The sequence below is a fragment of the Schistocerca gregaria genome, chromosome 5 (assembly GCF_023897955.1).
Source record: "Schistocerca gregaria isolate iqSchGreg1 chromosome 5, iqSchGreg1.2, whole genome shotgun sequence".
In the NCBI taxonomy this organism is placed as follows: Eukaryota; Metazoa; Arthropoda; class Insecta; order Orthoptera; family Acrididae; genus Schistocerca; species Schistocerca gregaria.
Window position 1 is genome coordinate 481,930,907 of NC_064924.1, and position 16,815 is coordinate 481,947,721.

General features: G+C 43.8%; 1 protein-coding gene and 1 non-coding gene across 3 annotated transcripts in view; both read right to left on the reverse strand.

The window, feature by feature from the left end:
- The window catches only part of LOC126272036 (guanine nucleotide-binding protein G(o) subunit alpha), a 929,986-nt gene that overhangs the window by 130,330 nt on the left and 782,841 nt on the right, over positions 1–16,815 (reverse strand). The window lies entirely within an intron of this gene.
- Positions 726–801, reverse strand: Trnaa-cgc (transfer RNA alanine (anticodon CGC)). The gene has a single exon. It is a non-coding gene; the product is annotated as a tRNA-Ala (tRNA).

The window sequence follows — 16,815 nt, forward strand, 5'->3', positions numbered from 1 at the left end:
CTAATCCCATATAATTTATGGAATTAACTACTTCCAGTTGCTGACCTGCTATTTTGTAGCTAAATGATAAGGGACCTATCTTTCTATGTAATCGCATCACATTACACTTGTCTAAATTGAGATTCAATTGCCATTCCCTGCACCATGCGTCAATTCGCTGCAGATCCTCCTGTATTTCAGTACAATTTTCCATTGTTACAACCTCTCGATACACCACAGCATCATCTGCAAAAAGCCTCAGTGAACTTCCGATGTCATCTACAAGTTCATTTATGTATATTGTGAATAGAAAGTCCTATGACACTCCCCTGCGGCACACCTGAAATCACTCTTACTTCGGAAGACTTCTCTCCATTGAGAATGACATGCTGCGTTCTGTTATCTAGCAACTCTTCGTTCCAATCACACAATTGGTCTGATAGTCCATATCCTCTTACTTTGTTCATTAAACGACTGTGGGGAACTGTATCGACCGCCTTGCGGAAGTCAAGAAACACGGCATCCACCTGGGAATCCGTGTCTATTGCCCCCTGAGTCTCGTGGACGAATAGCTGGTGGTGGTGGTTAATGTTTAACGTCCCGTCGACAACGAGGTCATTAGAGACGGAGCGCAAGCTCGGGTTAGGGAAGGATTGGGAAGGAAATCGGCCGTGCCCTTTCAAAGGAACCATCCCGACATTTGCCTGAAACGATTTAGGGAAATCACGGCAAAACCTAAATCAGGATGGCCGGAGACGGGATTGAACCGTCGTCCTCCCGAATGCGAGTCCAGTGCGCTAACCACTGCGCCACCTCGTGGACGAACAGCGCGAGCTGGGTTTCACACGACCGTCTTTTTCGAAACCCATGCTGATTCCTACAGAGTAGATTCCTAGTCTCCAGTCTTTTCCGGGTGTTCGGAACAAAAGGGTGCTTCACAATGCTTCTTGATATACGCCGCCCGACGAAAATAGTGAAGCTCCTAGAACACAGAGTTGCAATTCTGCGTGTCTGGTAGAACCGCCAGCACAGAGAATTAGTGGCTATTCATGTTCAGTGTTATTGCCGTGGCTGGTGGGCAGAGATCAGAAACGGAGGGAATACGAGTCTAATGTTGCGGGTTGCATACGACAGAAAGCAAGGCGCCGCTGTTTACATCGGTGCTGTTGGGCTTCCTCGGTTCCCGCTTCAATGACGCGGGTAGGACGAGTCGGAGAACTGTGGCGCTGCGATCGCTTCATACTTGTCGATTCGTTCTCTCTTACTGGGGCGTGTAGGCGTGTAAGGTTAGTCGTAACTTATTGTTAGTACACGATGTTGTGAGTACTGACAAGGCGAAATGACCGATTGTCGGAATCACATGACCTTCAACGAACCTGTGAAGGGCTTAAGACGAAAACTAACTGATGCAAAGTACACAACAGCAGCCGGCCGGTGTGGCCGTGCGGTTCTAGGCGCTTCCGTCTGGCACCACGTGACCGCTACGGACGCAGGTTCGAATCCTGCCTCGGACATTGATGTGTTTAATGTCCTTAGGTTAGTTAGGTTTAAGTAGTTCTAAGTTCTAGGGGGCTGATGACCGCAGATGTTAAGTCCATAGTGTTCAGAGCCATTTTTGAACACAACTGCAAATTTATTCTATTAGAGAAGGGATGGTACAGGATTACAATTACTGAACTATATGAAAAAACGTAAATTACTTCCTCTCAGAGTATGCTGATAAAACAGCTCCATATTTAGCAATTGTATGTAACCACTCGCTCAAAGAAAGATCCGCAGCTAAAGACTGGAAAATTGCTCAGGTCACACCAATACCCAAAAAGTGAAGTAGGAGTAATCCGCTGAATTACAGGCCTATATCAGTAATGTCGATTTGCAGTAGGGTTTTGGAACATATACTGTATTCGAACATTATGAAGTACCTCGAAGAAAACGATTTATTGACACATATTCAGCACGCTTTCAGAAAATATCGTTCTTGTGAAACACAAGTAGCTCTTTATACTCATGAAGTAATAAGTGCTATCTACAGGGGATGTCTAATTGATTCCATATTTATAGATTTCCAGAAGGCTTTCGACACCTTTCCTCACAAGCGTCTTCTAACCGAACTGCGTGCCTACAGAGTATCGCCTCAGTTGTGCGAATTGATTCGTGATTTCATGTCAGAAAGGTCACAGTTCGTAGTAATTGGCGGAAAGTCATCGAGTTAAACAGAAGTAATATCCGACGATCCCAAGGAAGTGTTATAGGCCCTCTATTATTCCTGATCTATATAAACGACATAGGAGACAACCTGTGTAATTGTCTTCGATTGTTTGCAGATGATGCTGTTATTTACCGTCTTGTAAAGTGATCAGATGATGAAAACGATTTGCAAAATGATTTAAATAAGATATCTGTATGGTGCGAAAAGTGGCAATTGACCCTGAATAAAGAAAAGTGTGAAGTTATTCACATGAGTACTAAAAGAAATCAGTTAAATTTCGATTACGCGATAAGTCACACAAATATGAAGGCTGTAAATTCAACTAAATACTTAGGGATTAGAATTACAAATAACCTAAATTGGAACGATCGCATAGATAATATTGTGGGTAGAGTAAATCAAAGACTGCGATTCATTGGCAGAACCTCCCCATCACACTCCCCTCAGATTTAGATATAAGTTGGCACACTGGACAAGCCTTGAAAAACTGAACACAGATCAATCGAGAAAACAGGAATAAGTTGTGTGGAACTATGAAAAAATAAGCAAAATATACAAACTGAGTAGTCCATGCGTAACATATGCAACACCAAGGCTAACGGGAGCTCAGGAGCGCTGTGGTCCCGTGGTCAGCGTGAGCAGCTGCGGACCGAAAGGTCCTTGGTTCAAGACTTCCTTCCAGTGAAATGTTTTAATTTCTTTATTTTCGCAAAGTTATGATCTGTCCGTTCGTTCATTGACGTCTCTGTTCACTGTAATAAGTTTAGTGTCTGTGTTTTGCGACCGCACCGGTAAACCGTGTGATTAGTAGACGAAAGGACGCGCCTCTCCAATGGGAACAGAAAACATTTGATCGCAAGGTCATAGGTCAACCGATTCCTCCACAGGAAAACGCGTCTGATGTATTCTATACGACACTGGTGACGGCATGTGCGTCACATGACAGGAATATGTTGTTGACCCACCTAACTTGTACACTTGGCGAATGGGTAAAAAGATTCTTCTACCTTGCCCGATTTCGGTTTTCTTGTGGCTGTGATAATCACTCCCAAAAAAGTGATGAAAACATCAGAGTTTGTTACATAAACTAAAAATAAAAAACTAAAATTTCACTGGAGGGAAGACTTGAACCTAGAAGCTCTCGCTCCTTACCTGCTCACGCTAACCACGGGACCACGGCGCTCCTTAACTCACATTAGCCTTGATGTTGGCTGTCTTGCACATGGACTACTCAGTTTGTATATTTTGTTTATTTTTTCGTAGTTCCACACAACTTCTTCCTGTTTTCTCGACTGATCTGTATTCAGTTTTTCAAGGCCTATCGACTGTGCCAACTTATAACTAAATCTGACGGGGGGGGGGGGGGGGGGGGAGGTGCGATGGGGAGGTTCCCTTGTTAGAAGGTGCAACAGATCTACTAAAGAGACTGCTTACACCACACTTGTCCGCCCTATTCTGGAGTTCTGCTGTGCGGTGTGGGATCCGCATCAGGTGGGACTGACGGATGACATCGAAAAAGTACAAAGAAGGGCAGCTCGTTTTGTATTATCGCGAAATAGGGGAGATAATGTCACAGACATGATACGTGAATTGGAGTGGCAATCATGAAAAAAAAAGTCGTTTTCGTTGCGACGGGATCTTCTTATGAAATTTCAATCACCAGCTTTCTCCTCCGATTGCGAAAACATTCTGTTGGCACCCACCTACATAGGGAGAAATGATCTTCACGATAAAATACGAGAAATCAGGGGGTCGCACAGAAAAATTTAAGTGGTCGTTTTTCCCGCGTGCCGTTCGAGAGTGGAACGGTAGAGAGACAGTTCGAAGGTGGTTCATTGAACGCTCTGCCAGGCACTTTATTGTGAATAGCAAAGTAATCACGTAGATGTAGACATACAAACTACGGCGTGCACACACTTTATTCAACATGTAAACTTCACTACAGTTATTTAGCTTTAGGTTATGACATGTTAAATATGCCTTCCATCCTTGGCGATGATGTGGCGCTGACGAATACCGAAATTCTGAATTACCCGCTGAAGTGTCGGAACATCGATGCTGTCGATGACCTCCTGAATGGTTATTCTCGGCTCAGCAATAGTTTTGGGGCATTTGATGTGACGGCCGGAGTGGCCGTGCTGTTCTAGGCGCTACAATCTGGAGCCGCGTGACGGCTACGGTCGCAGGTTCGAATCCTGCCTCGGGCAGGATGTCCTTATTTAGTTAGGTTTAAGTAGTTCTAAGTTCCGGGGGACTGATGACCACAGCAGTTAATTCCCATAGTGCTCAGAGCCTTTTCAACCATTTGAGATGCTGCTGTACACCTTGTCTTTAATATAGCCTCACAAAAAGGAGTCGAATGTGTTCAGACCTGGAGAATATGGCGAACAATCGCGGTCCATGCCAGTGCGTCTGGGTACCCCAGAGCCAGAATGCGATCCCCAGAGTACTCCTCCAGGACATCAAACACTCTCCTGCTTCGATGGGGTTGATCTCCGAATTGCATGAACCACATCTTGTCGAAATCAGGGTTATTGTGGATAATGGGGATGAAATCATCTTCCAAAACCTTCACGTAACGTTCGGTAGGCACTGTGCCGTCAAGAAATATCGTACCGATTACTCCGCGGCTGGACACGGCACACCACACAGTCACCCATTGAGGGTGAAGAGACTTCTCGATCGCAAAATGCGGATTCTCAGTCCCCCAAATACGCCACCTTTGCTTGCTAACGAACCCATCCAAATGAAAGTGGGCTTCGTCGCTAAACCAGACCATACTAATTCTCATCACGCCCCGCGGCCAACCGTGCAGTCTGAACGCCCTGACGCAAACCGTTGACAAGTTTTGACGATTTTATTTCATATAGTTCAATAATGGTTCACCCTGTATCTGGAATATATTTCATGCCAAAGCGATTCAGAAGAAAAAGATACAAATTTTGACCAATGCAGACAAAATGTTTATATTCTTATATATTCCATCCTAATGACGAGAAAACTTATGTGCTGCATCAAACAAAAAGTGGTTACGGAGCAACATCTCTGTTGTATCCCTGCGACAAAAAAATGCGATATTTCTGTATTAATTTGCTCACGGCTGCGTGGTTTGCAGCAAAATTACTGCCAACGCGTGAAGTCTTCAGCAATGTTAACGACGTTTCTTCCCCGAATGAGATTCATACGAAGAAACGTCACTGTGGCAAACGTACCTTCGTGGGGTGCTCGTGGTCTTCGGAATTGCTATGTTTCGAACGTTTCTACAATGGGTATCGTCGAAAGGAATGCTACAAATCATCCTGTATAATAAATATAAGAATAAAACATAACAATTAATATAAAATTGATGTAAGATTGAAACATAAGAATATCAGAATTTAAAAAGATTGTAGCCACTGAAAATACCATAAACACGTATGTCATATAATAGGTGTATGAAACTTGTTGTCAAATCTATTTGTAATGTTCCACTTGATACAACCCCCTTGTATCCCCTAACTTTATTAGAAACATTCGTGTAGTAACTCTCCACGGACAGGGGTAGATAGATGAGACATGAATAAATAACTAAATAATAACAGTAATCGGGTTTCCCGGAACTGCGCTGCTGCTACGGTCGCAGGTTCGAACCCTGCCTCGGGCATGGATGTGTGTGATGTCCTTAGGTTGGTTAGGTTCAAGTACTTCTATGTCTAGGGGACTGAAGATCTCAGATGGCTCTGACGACTATGAGGCTTAACTTCTGAGGTCATCAGTCCCCTAGAACTTAGAACTACTTAAACCTAACTAAGCTAAGGACATCACACACATCGATGCCCGAGGCAGGATTCGAACCTGCGACGGTAGCGGTCGCGCGGATGACCTCAGATGTTAAGTCCCATCAATACAAAAAAAAAATCGAGTTTCGAACACGGGGCGAAAAATTGAAAGGATGAGATTGTTGCAACCTGTAAGGCGTCTAAATTACGCCGAAAACTTTGACCGTCGCTTTTCTCAGAAACGATCGAGTATCTGCTGGTAAGCCGATACACGTGTTCCCTTATTTTGGCTCCTCTTCCACTGAGCGAAGTTTCTCGGAAATCAGGTAACGGCACTTGCCGTAAGTCATGTTGTGTCTCCTACAGGCACTTAACGACGACACCTTCCCGTACACCAAAGCATCATCAGTAAACAACCGCAGATTGCTGTCCACCCTATCAGACAGATTCTTTATGTACACTGAGGTGACAAAAGAAGAGAGGGGACTGACGTTTAGTCTCATAATTCCCCTCAATCAATCACTAAAAAGACGTGGGATAGACATACGCACATAAACATATGGCCGTAGTAGTCACCGGGTCACAATTGTTCACATTTGGTTTGAAAAACAATCTAGCGAATGATTTGGTCACCCAGATAGCCCGACGTGAATTGAATCGAACATTTATGGAACATAATCGAGTGGTAAGTTCGTGTACAAAATCCTGCACCGACAACACTTTCGCAATTATGGACGGCTATAGAGGCAGGGTAGCTCAGTATTTCTTCAGAGGATTTCCAACGACTTGTTGAGTCCATGCTACGTCCAACTGCTGGACTACGATGGGCGAAGTATATTCGACACCGTATTAGCAGATATGTACATGGCTTTTGTAATCTCAGTGTGTATAGAAAATAATGGCGAGCCCATCGCTGACGATACTCTTGTCTCTGACGAACTCTCGCCGTCGACGACAACATACTGGGTTCTATTATTTATAAAGACTTCGAGCCTGTTACATATCCAGGAACGTGTTAACAGTCTGCATTGGGGCACAGTGTGGAACTTGTCACCATTGCAATGGTGTTTTCTTCGATATGCGGAAATGCAGGTTGCAGCCACGAATAAAATCGGCTGGAATTCTCCTTGCTTCGAGCGAACGTGGCAGATGTGTACGCCGAACCAAGTTTAGCTTCACTGCTGCTGTAGCGTGTGCGAACGACGGAAATAGTAGTGCGCCAGGCTGGCTGCAGAGGGAGGAGTATTTGTATGGATGTAGCAGGACAATTTGCCGCACGCGATTCGGCTAGGCGGTTCGGTATGACGCCGCGATTACTGGAAATCGGCAATCGCGGTTCTCCGCTTAACTGATGCCCGCCGCCCGCCCGGGGCCACACGCAATAATTACGGTGGAGCTGCGCACACTGATGCGGGCTTCCAAAACAGCCCGTCCGCTAATGACAAACGCGTGATACGCGGACTCTTTCATCGCCGGCACAAACTAGTCGGCGTGCAAAGCTGGTCTTAAGCGAATCCGTTAACTCCGCCACGTCCCGGCATCCAATCAGCATTCTGCCTACTGCGAAGTTACGGAGTTGAGGAGTACGAGGCGATGTGTAGTGCCGCTAACTGTCTGTTGTACAGAGTGCATCGTAATCAATAATAATAGCATCTGACCCTAAATAATGAAAAATGTGAGGTTATCCACATGAGTGTTAAAAGAAATCCTTTAAACTTCAGTTACACAATAAATCAGTTAAATCTAAAGGCTGTAAATTCAACTAAATATCTAGGAATAACTATTAGGAACAACGTAAATTGTAAAGAACACATACAAAATGTTGTCGGGAGCCGGCCGGCGTGGCCGAGCAGTTCTAGGCGCTACAGTCTGGGACCGCGCGACCGCTACGGTCGCAGGCTCGAATCCTGCCTCGGGCATGGATGTGTGTGGTGTCCTTAGGTTAGTTAGGTTTAAGTAGTTCTAAGCTCTAGGGGACTGATGACCTCAGAAGTTAAACCCCGTAGTGCTCAGAGCCATTTGAACCATTTGATTGGGTGTCACTTGTGTCGTACGTCTGTACGCGAGATTTCCACACTCCTAAACATCCCTATGTCCACTCTTTCCGATGTGATAGTGATGTGGAATCGTGAAGGGACACATACAGCAGAAAAGCGTACAGGCCGACCTCGTCTATTGACTGACAGAGACAGCTGACAGTTGCAGAGGGTCGTAATATGTAATAGGCAGACATCTATTCAGACCATCACACAACAGTTTCAAGCTGCATTAAGATCCACTGCAACTACTATGACCGTTAGGCGGGAGGTGAGAAAACTTGGATTTCATAGTCGAGCGGCTGCCCATAAGTCACACATCACGCCGGTAAATGCCAAGCGACGCCTCGCTTGGTGTAAGGAGCGTAAACATTGGACGATTGGACAGTGGAAAAACGTTGTGTGCAGTGGCGAATCGCGGTACACAAAGTAGCGATCCGATGGCAGAGTGTGGGGATGATGAATGCCCGGGTAACGTCATCTGCCTGCGTGTGTAGTGCCAACAGTAAGCTTCCGAGGCAGTGGCGTTATGGTGTGGTCGTGTTTTTCATGGAGGGGGCTTGCACTCCTTGTTGTTTTGCGTGGCAATATCACAGCACAGGCCTACACTGATGTTTTAAGCACCTTCTTGCTTCCCACTGTTGAACAGCAATTCGGGGATGGCGCTGCATCTTTCAACACCATCGAGTACGTGTTCATAATGCACGGCCTGTCGCGGGGTGGTTACAGGACAATAGCATCCCTGTAATGGACTGGCCTGGCCTGCACAGAGTCCTGACTTGAATTCTATAGAACAACTTTGTGCTGTTATGGTACGCCGACTTCGTACCAGGCCTCACCGGCCGACATCGATACCTCTCCTCAATGCAGCATTCAGTGGAGAATGGTTTGCCATTCCTCAAGAAACCTTCCAGCACCTGATTGAACGTATGCCTGCGAGAGTGGACGCTGTCATCAAGGCCAAGGGTGGGCCAACACCATATTGAATTCCAGAATTACCGATGGAGGGCGCCACGAACTTGTAAGCCATTTTCAGCCAGGTGTCCGGATACTTTTGATCACACAGTGTATGCGGGCGGATGGACTCGATAATAGTACTACGATAAATCCGTTTAGAGAGAAACCAAAGGAAGGAATTATTAATAATTTTGTTTAGACAACTGTTAAATGGTTCTCCGAAAATGCACTTTTGAGAAAGGACATAACGATAAATTCTTTACATCACGTAGACTGACGCGACAAATGCCATGGGATAGCGATATGTACTTATACAGATGGTCTAAGTATTGTATACACAAGGTTCAAAAGGGCGGTGAATTGGCAGAGCTCTCATTTGTACTCAGCTGATTCATGTGAAAACGTTTCCGATGTTATTATGACGGCATGACGGGTATAAACAAACATTAAACACGGAGTGGTAGTTGGAGTATGCACAGGGCGTAAAAAAAAAAAAAAAAAAAAGAAAACCATTTAGTACATTGTGCGAGAAGGCAAACTGTTCGGCTTTCAAGAAGGAACTCGTGACTGGAAACGCACAGCTTGAGCGGTGTAGAGAATCGAAGTCTGGTAACGTACGGTTCCGACGATTTTTTCAGATTCGTTTTGTTGTCTGAATACCGAAGGTATGCAATCCTTTAGCCATCTGTGTACTGTGGATGGACGACGTGAGCGTAATTAAACTTCTGCACGTGCGCTATACTCCTCCACACAGCCTTTGTGCGCAGACTTTGTGTGTTCTGTCAGTGCAGTAACGCTGTTGACAGCAGCACGGCATGTAACAGAACACAGCTGCGGAAATGACCGGCTTGGTGCTTGCATACGGCAAATCGAATTTCGATGGGAGAGCTGCTGCAAGACTGTATGCGGAACGTTTTCCAAACAGACATACTTCACATCATTCCACGTTCGCGACCATCGAGAGACGCCTCAGAGAACCCGGAAAGTTGTGCCCATTGTACAGTAAAGCAGTACCATTTTGCGCTTCGTACTTGCGAGTACTATTCCCAGGCCACTGTTTGTCCTCTGGTTACTTGGTTGATTCGGCGGAGGGGACGAAAGAGCGAGGTCATCGGTCCCATCGGATTAGAGAAGGATGGCGAAGGAAGTCGGCCGTGCCCTTTCGAAGGAACCATCCCGGCATTTGCCAGAAGCGACTCAGGATTCAAAACATGGTTCAAATGGGTCTGAGCACTATGAGACTTAACATCTGAGGTTATCAGTTCCCTAGACTTAGAACTACTTAAACCTAATTAAGCTACGCACATCACACACATCCCTGCCCGAGGCAGGATACGAACCTGCAACCGTAGAGTGTCTGGAGACGCCCTGACACCGGAGAGATACCAACCTGACTGTCGCTCGATAACCAGGAGTGATGATCTGGTGTGCCATTTCTTTGCATAGCAGGACCCCTTTATGTGTCATCTGAGGCACGCCAACAGTACAGCGGTACGTCGACGATATTTTACGCCCCTAGAAAGCTATACTGGGTGTACATTTCAGCAAGATAATGCCGTCCCATAGGGAGCGAGAGTTTCTAATACCTGTCTTCAAGCGCACACAGGACAGTTTCTACTGCTTGCCAAACCCTACGTTGGCCAGCAAGATTGCCGGATCTCTTCCCAGTAAAGAACATCTGGAGCATCATGGACAGGGCCCTCCAACCAGCTCGGGGTTTTGATGATCTAATGCGCCAACTGGGCAGAATTTGGCACGACATGCTTCAGAAGGACTTCCAGCAACTCCATCAATCAACGCCAAGCCATATAACTGCTTACATGAAGGGCAGAGGTGGTCAGACGCGTTACTGACTTGCTCAATTTGTGACGCTCTTTCTCCTCAATAAATCATCAATTTTGGTGAAACTGTAATAACTTGTTTGTCTGTACAAGGATATCCCTGAGCCATGCTGCGGCTTGCGTTGGTGATGTTGTAGGTTTCCATCCTCTGTTGGAGGCCACACTGTATAGTTTAGTTGACATGCTTGCGGTTGTTTGTCTTCTTCTTGTGTTGACTGGCGCCAGTGACGTCGTCTGGATGGGAAGGCTGCGGTCGCGAGGGTACACGACCTAGTGGTCATCCGGATCTGACAAGCTTTAAGTTGAGTGGATTTTAATCCTAGCAGTGAAACCTCCACCATTGTGAGATCTCGCGACTCTCCAGTGACTTAGGTTTGTGTTGCTGCTCGCAGTGTCGCCGAGACGTAGAGAATCGAGAATTGCTTGGGGAAGGCGGATCTAATTAGCTTTCCTCGACTTCTTGTTACTAACTGGTGCATTCTGTGTGTTACTATTTGTTGAATTCAACCAGCGGTATTTTCCTGCCTGGTGGCCGCTAACGCCCCTGGAGGTTAGTGTATGTAACGGCAGTGTACGTTTCTTCGCCTTGCCGCTGCTGTCCGGTAAGGCATGTAGTTATGACAGTAACCTTGATTTAGGTCGGTTGGTGTTTCTTCTACTCTGGTAGTAGTGGTTCCTTCCTCCTTTCGGACGCTCTAAACGCAACATTCTGAGGACGTAGTGCTGACCGCCGGTTGCGGCTTTGGCGTGTTGTTCCATCGTTGAATTGGAACCTTAGGTAGCTTCAGTAGATTATCATTAGTCATTCGTTAGACTGCCACTAGTCTGAGTTACCATCTTGTGAAGTGAATGCAACTCTTCGCTGCCTTTCTCATTGCTCACGAAAGTGTTTGGCCTGATCTACTCAGAGGTCGATTCCTGGAGCACCGTCTGTGACTAGCCCTTGTGTTTTACTATTGTGTTATTATTTTATTGTTGTATTACCAAGTTACCATCATTTGTCTCACCTGTTTAGTGATCAGTTGCTTGTTCTTTTGAATTAACCTTGTTATTATATTTGCTGTTTTATTGTATGTTTCTAAATTTTTTAATATAATTGCCATTCACGGCGTTACAGCAAGTTTAAACTGTTGTGCTACCAGTTTATTATTATTTCGTCTCACCTGTTTGGTGATCAGCTGCCTGTCTTTTAAATTAACTTCTGCTATTGCCTTGATTTTGACAATATGTTTGTTAAATTTTTTTTTAATAACTGCCATTCCTGGTGTTAAAGGCCTTGAGCCGTGACTGTCGCTACTTGTCTTAAAATTTTAATGTGGCAGTTGCAGTTTAGCAGTAACCTTTAAGACCTTGGGGATTCGTTTTCAATATTTTAATAACTGTAGTCTGTAAGTTGCAGCAAGTTAAACAATTCTTAATTTATTGCCATTAAGGCCTTCAACCGTGAAACAATTCTTAATTTATTGTCATTAAGGACTTCAGCCGCGAGTTTCGTTACTTGTCTTAAAATTTTAATTTGGCAGTTGTATTTTTGCAGCGAGACCTAGGTCACTTGTCTTTTATGTTTTAATAACTGTAATTGTAAGTTGCAGCAATTCTTAATTTATTGCCATTAAGGCCTTCAGACGTGAAACAAATCTTAAATTATTGCCATTATTTTAATTTGTTGTCGATTTTAAATAAATTGTGTGTGATTGAAAGAAAAGCTAACCAATAGTAACTGATTACGGCCCCGCCCACAATCGTAAACGAATCCTGCCTTCCTTGACCACCAGGTCTCAATCTCATCTACAGATTTCCGTCCCAGTTGGATAATTCCTTCATGGTGCGTCCTTTTTTTATTTTATTTATTTATTTATTATAGTGTATGAGTAAAATGGCTCTGAGCACTATGGGACTAAACTTCTGAGATCATCAGTCCCCTAGAGCTTAGAACTACGTAAACCTAACTAACCTTATGACATCACACACCCATGCCCGAGGCAGGATTCGAAGCTGGGACCGTAGCGGTCGCGCGGTTCCAGACTGTAGCGCCTAGAACCGCTCGGCCACCCCGGCCGGCATAGTGTACCCCAACGGTCTGCGAACAGTGTTATTCATGTGAAAGTGAGAGAACGTTTCATAAACGTTCGCGAATCATATAATTGAGGCGGAATTTCAGTACCAGCTCGACATTCAGTGTGTGGAATGTGGGAAAGCGCCTGGAAGCCTCATCCAGGTCGGCCGGCATACCGATCCTCGTCCTTAATCTCCCGGGTGGGCCGGCCCAAAAGGCCGAGCGGTTCTGGGCGCTTCAGTCTGGAACCGAGCGGCAGCTAAGGGTCGCAGGTTCGAATACTGCATGGATGTGTGTGATATCCTTAGGTTAGTTAGGTTTAAGTAGTTCTAAGTTCTAAGGGACTGATGACGTAAGATGTTAAGTCCCATAGTGCCCAGAGCCATTTGAACCAATTTGAACCCCCGGGTGGATTCGATCCGGGGCCGGCATTTCTCCCCATCCGGAAAGCAGCGGCTTACGAGGCACGCCTATCTGGACGGGTACCGCAGCAGAACTCTCTCTGCAGTAACCTGGAACTGTACTGTACTCTCTTCTGCCAACGGTCTGGAACTGTACTCTCTTCTGTGCAACGGTCTTAGCGTGGAACGATATGCTTAACTTACTTTCTGATGTTCCTACGTAACATGGTCTACTTTACTGTATGTGCTCAGATATGTGGATGGGATAGTCATTGCAGGAACGAGTGTTTGGAGTAGAAGGAGACGGCTTGGAATGTTGGATGACATTAAAAACGTACTAAGTTACAAACAATTTAAGGATAAGCCACATGGTAAGGGTGATCGGTAAACTACCTATCGACACCTGTCAAGATACTACTGAAGCCACAGTGGCTTACTGGAAACAGGATGAAGTTCTTGTCTTCAATGCCACCTTGGAATACTTATATTTACATTATGTCGTTTTTTTTTTCCTTCGAGTTAAGAAAGGCTGTAAATGCTGAGTGTTTCACAAATACACATGCTCCTTTAGTTCTCTCCAACTTTTTGTTTCTTTCAGCGAAATCGTCATACGCTTGGGAGCTAACCTACTTAGCCGCTTTCACGGTGTGAAAAACTTTCAGCAATATCGTCTAAAGCAAAGTGAACCTCCAACTGCTACCACCGCTGCATTAACTCAGCGACAAAAGATACTCTTTGTAGGTTCAGAATGAGCGTTCCAGGTCGACCTCAAACTTCTCCGTAGTGACGAGGCCGCTATCATTTCCGACTTCATAGGAAGCCGGAAATCATTTGCGTCGACACTGAATATAAATGGGTCAGCCGGCTTTTAGTAACTATGGGTGGTAACGCAGTTCTTGGTACATGAAAATTAAACGACATTTCTCTGTACTAAGCGGGCTTTTGTAATATAAGACATTGTTAGATTTGCGCAGGGCAGGCATTGATTGATTACCTCAGAACAGGGGTAAATATGAACGAGTGGAGATGCTCTGAAGGTCAACGTTAGCACGAATTCAGTCCCACTGCGTGCGAGAAAGCCAGTCTCTCTCTCTCTCTCTCTCTTTCATGCGTACATACCGTACACAGTACAGAAATTAAAACCATGATAGCTATATTGTCAGAAGCGTTTTATAAGAAAACGAGACTTTTCTGCAGCAGTATGGACAACGTTATTGAGGAAAAGACTGATGAAGTATTTTGTATGGAGTTTCCTCCTCTGTGGTGCTAAAGCATGAACAAGGAGGAAGAAACGAAGAATGGAAAACAGAAATAAGTTGGATGGATAACGTGAAAAATGAAGATGTAGTGAGTCAACTAACGAAACGAAGGGGAAGAAATTAGATTGGACATATTACGAAAGAACGAGGCTTATAAAAATATAGAACTATATGTGGAGTGAAGAGGAGACGACTGAGAAAGATTTTTCAGATCGTGCACGATGTGTTGGACGCCAGCACAGAGAACACCATTATGAAGAAAGTGATGCACCTCCAGAAATGGAGACACAAAGGACATAACAAAGATGAAAACAAGATGACGATGATAAGTAATACATGACCTGTAAGAATATCTTAGGGGTGTCCTATGAGTGCTGATGAAAAATCTATGAATGTTACATTATGAGAAGTAGGGTAATACAATAAGAGCCTGTTTACCATGTTCAGCAAACGGGTGCGAGCTACAAGAATGGGGTGGTTCAATTCATGTGGCAATGCGGCATTGCTTGATGGCACTGTCACTTTGTTTAAATGTGTCGAGGAGCATAACAAGTCTATTGCTACCTTAGCATTTTCTCACAGTAGTAATATACCCGTTTAACCAGATGCTATTAGTAAAAATACTATCCGTGGAAACAGAGATAACAGAAATGCAAGATATAAAGCAAAGAATTCTCTTTTTATGTCGCTATGGTACCGATATTTTTTTTCCAGGAAACTGCAGCCAATTGTGATTATAGTGAGTGAAGTTCAGACTTTACTTGCGAATTTTAATGTTAAACACTACACTTTATATGCGTGAAAATGATCGAATAAAAGATAGTTAATGATGTTTAGCGCCTTTAGTTTGTTATTCAGATTCGTAAGGAGGACACTATATACAGTCCAATCACTGAAATTTACTATGACTGAAGCAAAAAGAGTCAGCTCAGAGAGAACTGTTTTCAAATACTCTCGCTGAGGTAAATGAGTATGAACTGTCGTTGACGAAATAGTGTGCACCCTTCATTACTGCACAATAATTACTCAATCCACATTGAGTAAATTCTTTCTTACCTACCTGATTTAGATTTAGTGGCGGAATTTCTCTCAACAACATGTTCCACCGACAGGCCCTATTACTGGGTCTTTCTGCTTACCAGTTAAACTGTTTGAAATAGCTGTTTAGGGGTGATTTTTAAATTACGATCAACATATTGTAAAACAACAGTTCTTTAATATTAATGTGCATTTCTGCGTGTGTTAGATACTTAGTCCTTGAAGAGGTAATGCAAGACGAATTGGCGAATAACTTTACACCAGTTTTTGAGGACTCCGCAATAGAATAGTGGCAATAACAAGTGAAATATTTTTCATTTGTTGAAAAATTTGTACTGAATTACGACAACAAACCCTTTAATCTTTTCAAGTGTCCTTTTCGTGAATGATATTCGAGATAACTCACCATGCGTAGATCATATGAACAGGTCTACAAATAAGATACAGTTTATTTGTGAAAACATGGCTACAAATTGTCCACTTGTATAACAGAATTCTTTGTTCTAATTTTAACCCACAACAAAAGTTGATAAATGTCTACTAATCACAAACATGTAATCTACTTAGAAATCTTCTTAGTAGCAGGTTGAGTTGCAAGCAGAATTGATTTCAGTTTGTTTATTTATTTGTCAGCCCATTTACTCACAAGTGATGTGCTCAAATATTTTTTCGGCTGCATACTTTGCTACTTTCTATGCAAGAGTAAGGTTAAGTGAATAATGAAGTTCACTTTCGTTCTAAGTGTTATATTTATAAGTGCTACTGTTATTTTTGAATAGTCCTTGATGCTTCACAAGAGATTTAATACTAGATTAAATGCAATGTGAGGCTGTTTTATTATTCTCAATTTTGAAGCAGCTGCCAATATGAAATTCGATTATGTACACCAGATATTATACTTACAGCACATTTCTGTATTATGAATATTGTATGTGTTTGTGTAGAATTTTCTCAGGAAATTATTCCACTTGACTTCAGTGAATGGAGGTATGCAAAGTAAGCTAATTTTCTGATTTCATAACAAAAATCTGCAAGTACAGGTAGAGCTAATCTGGCAAACTCCAGCACTTGAGCAAATCTTTAGTATTCCAATTCAAATTCTCATCAATATGTACATACAGGAATTTTATGTACATCCAGGAATTCTGAAGAGTCTGTTTTAAACATGTCATTTCCCCATGCAGTATTGTTATTGATAACGGTATATCTCGCCTTCGAAAATACCAACTGAATGTTTTCTAAGTGGTAGACCGTTCACCGAGTATCAGATAATAATATTTT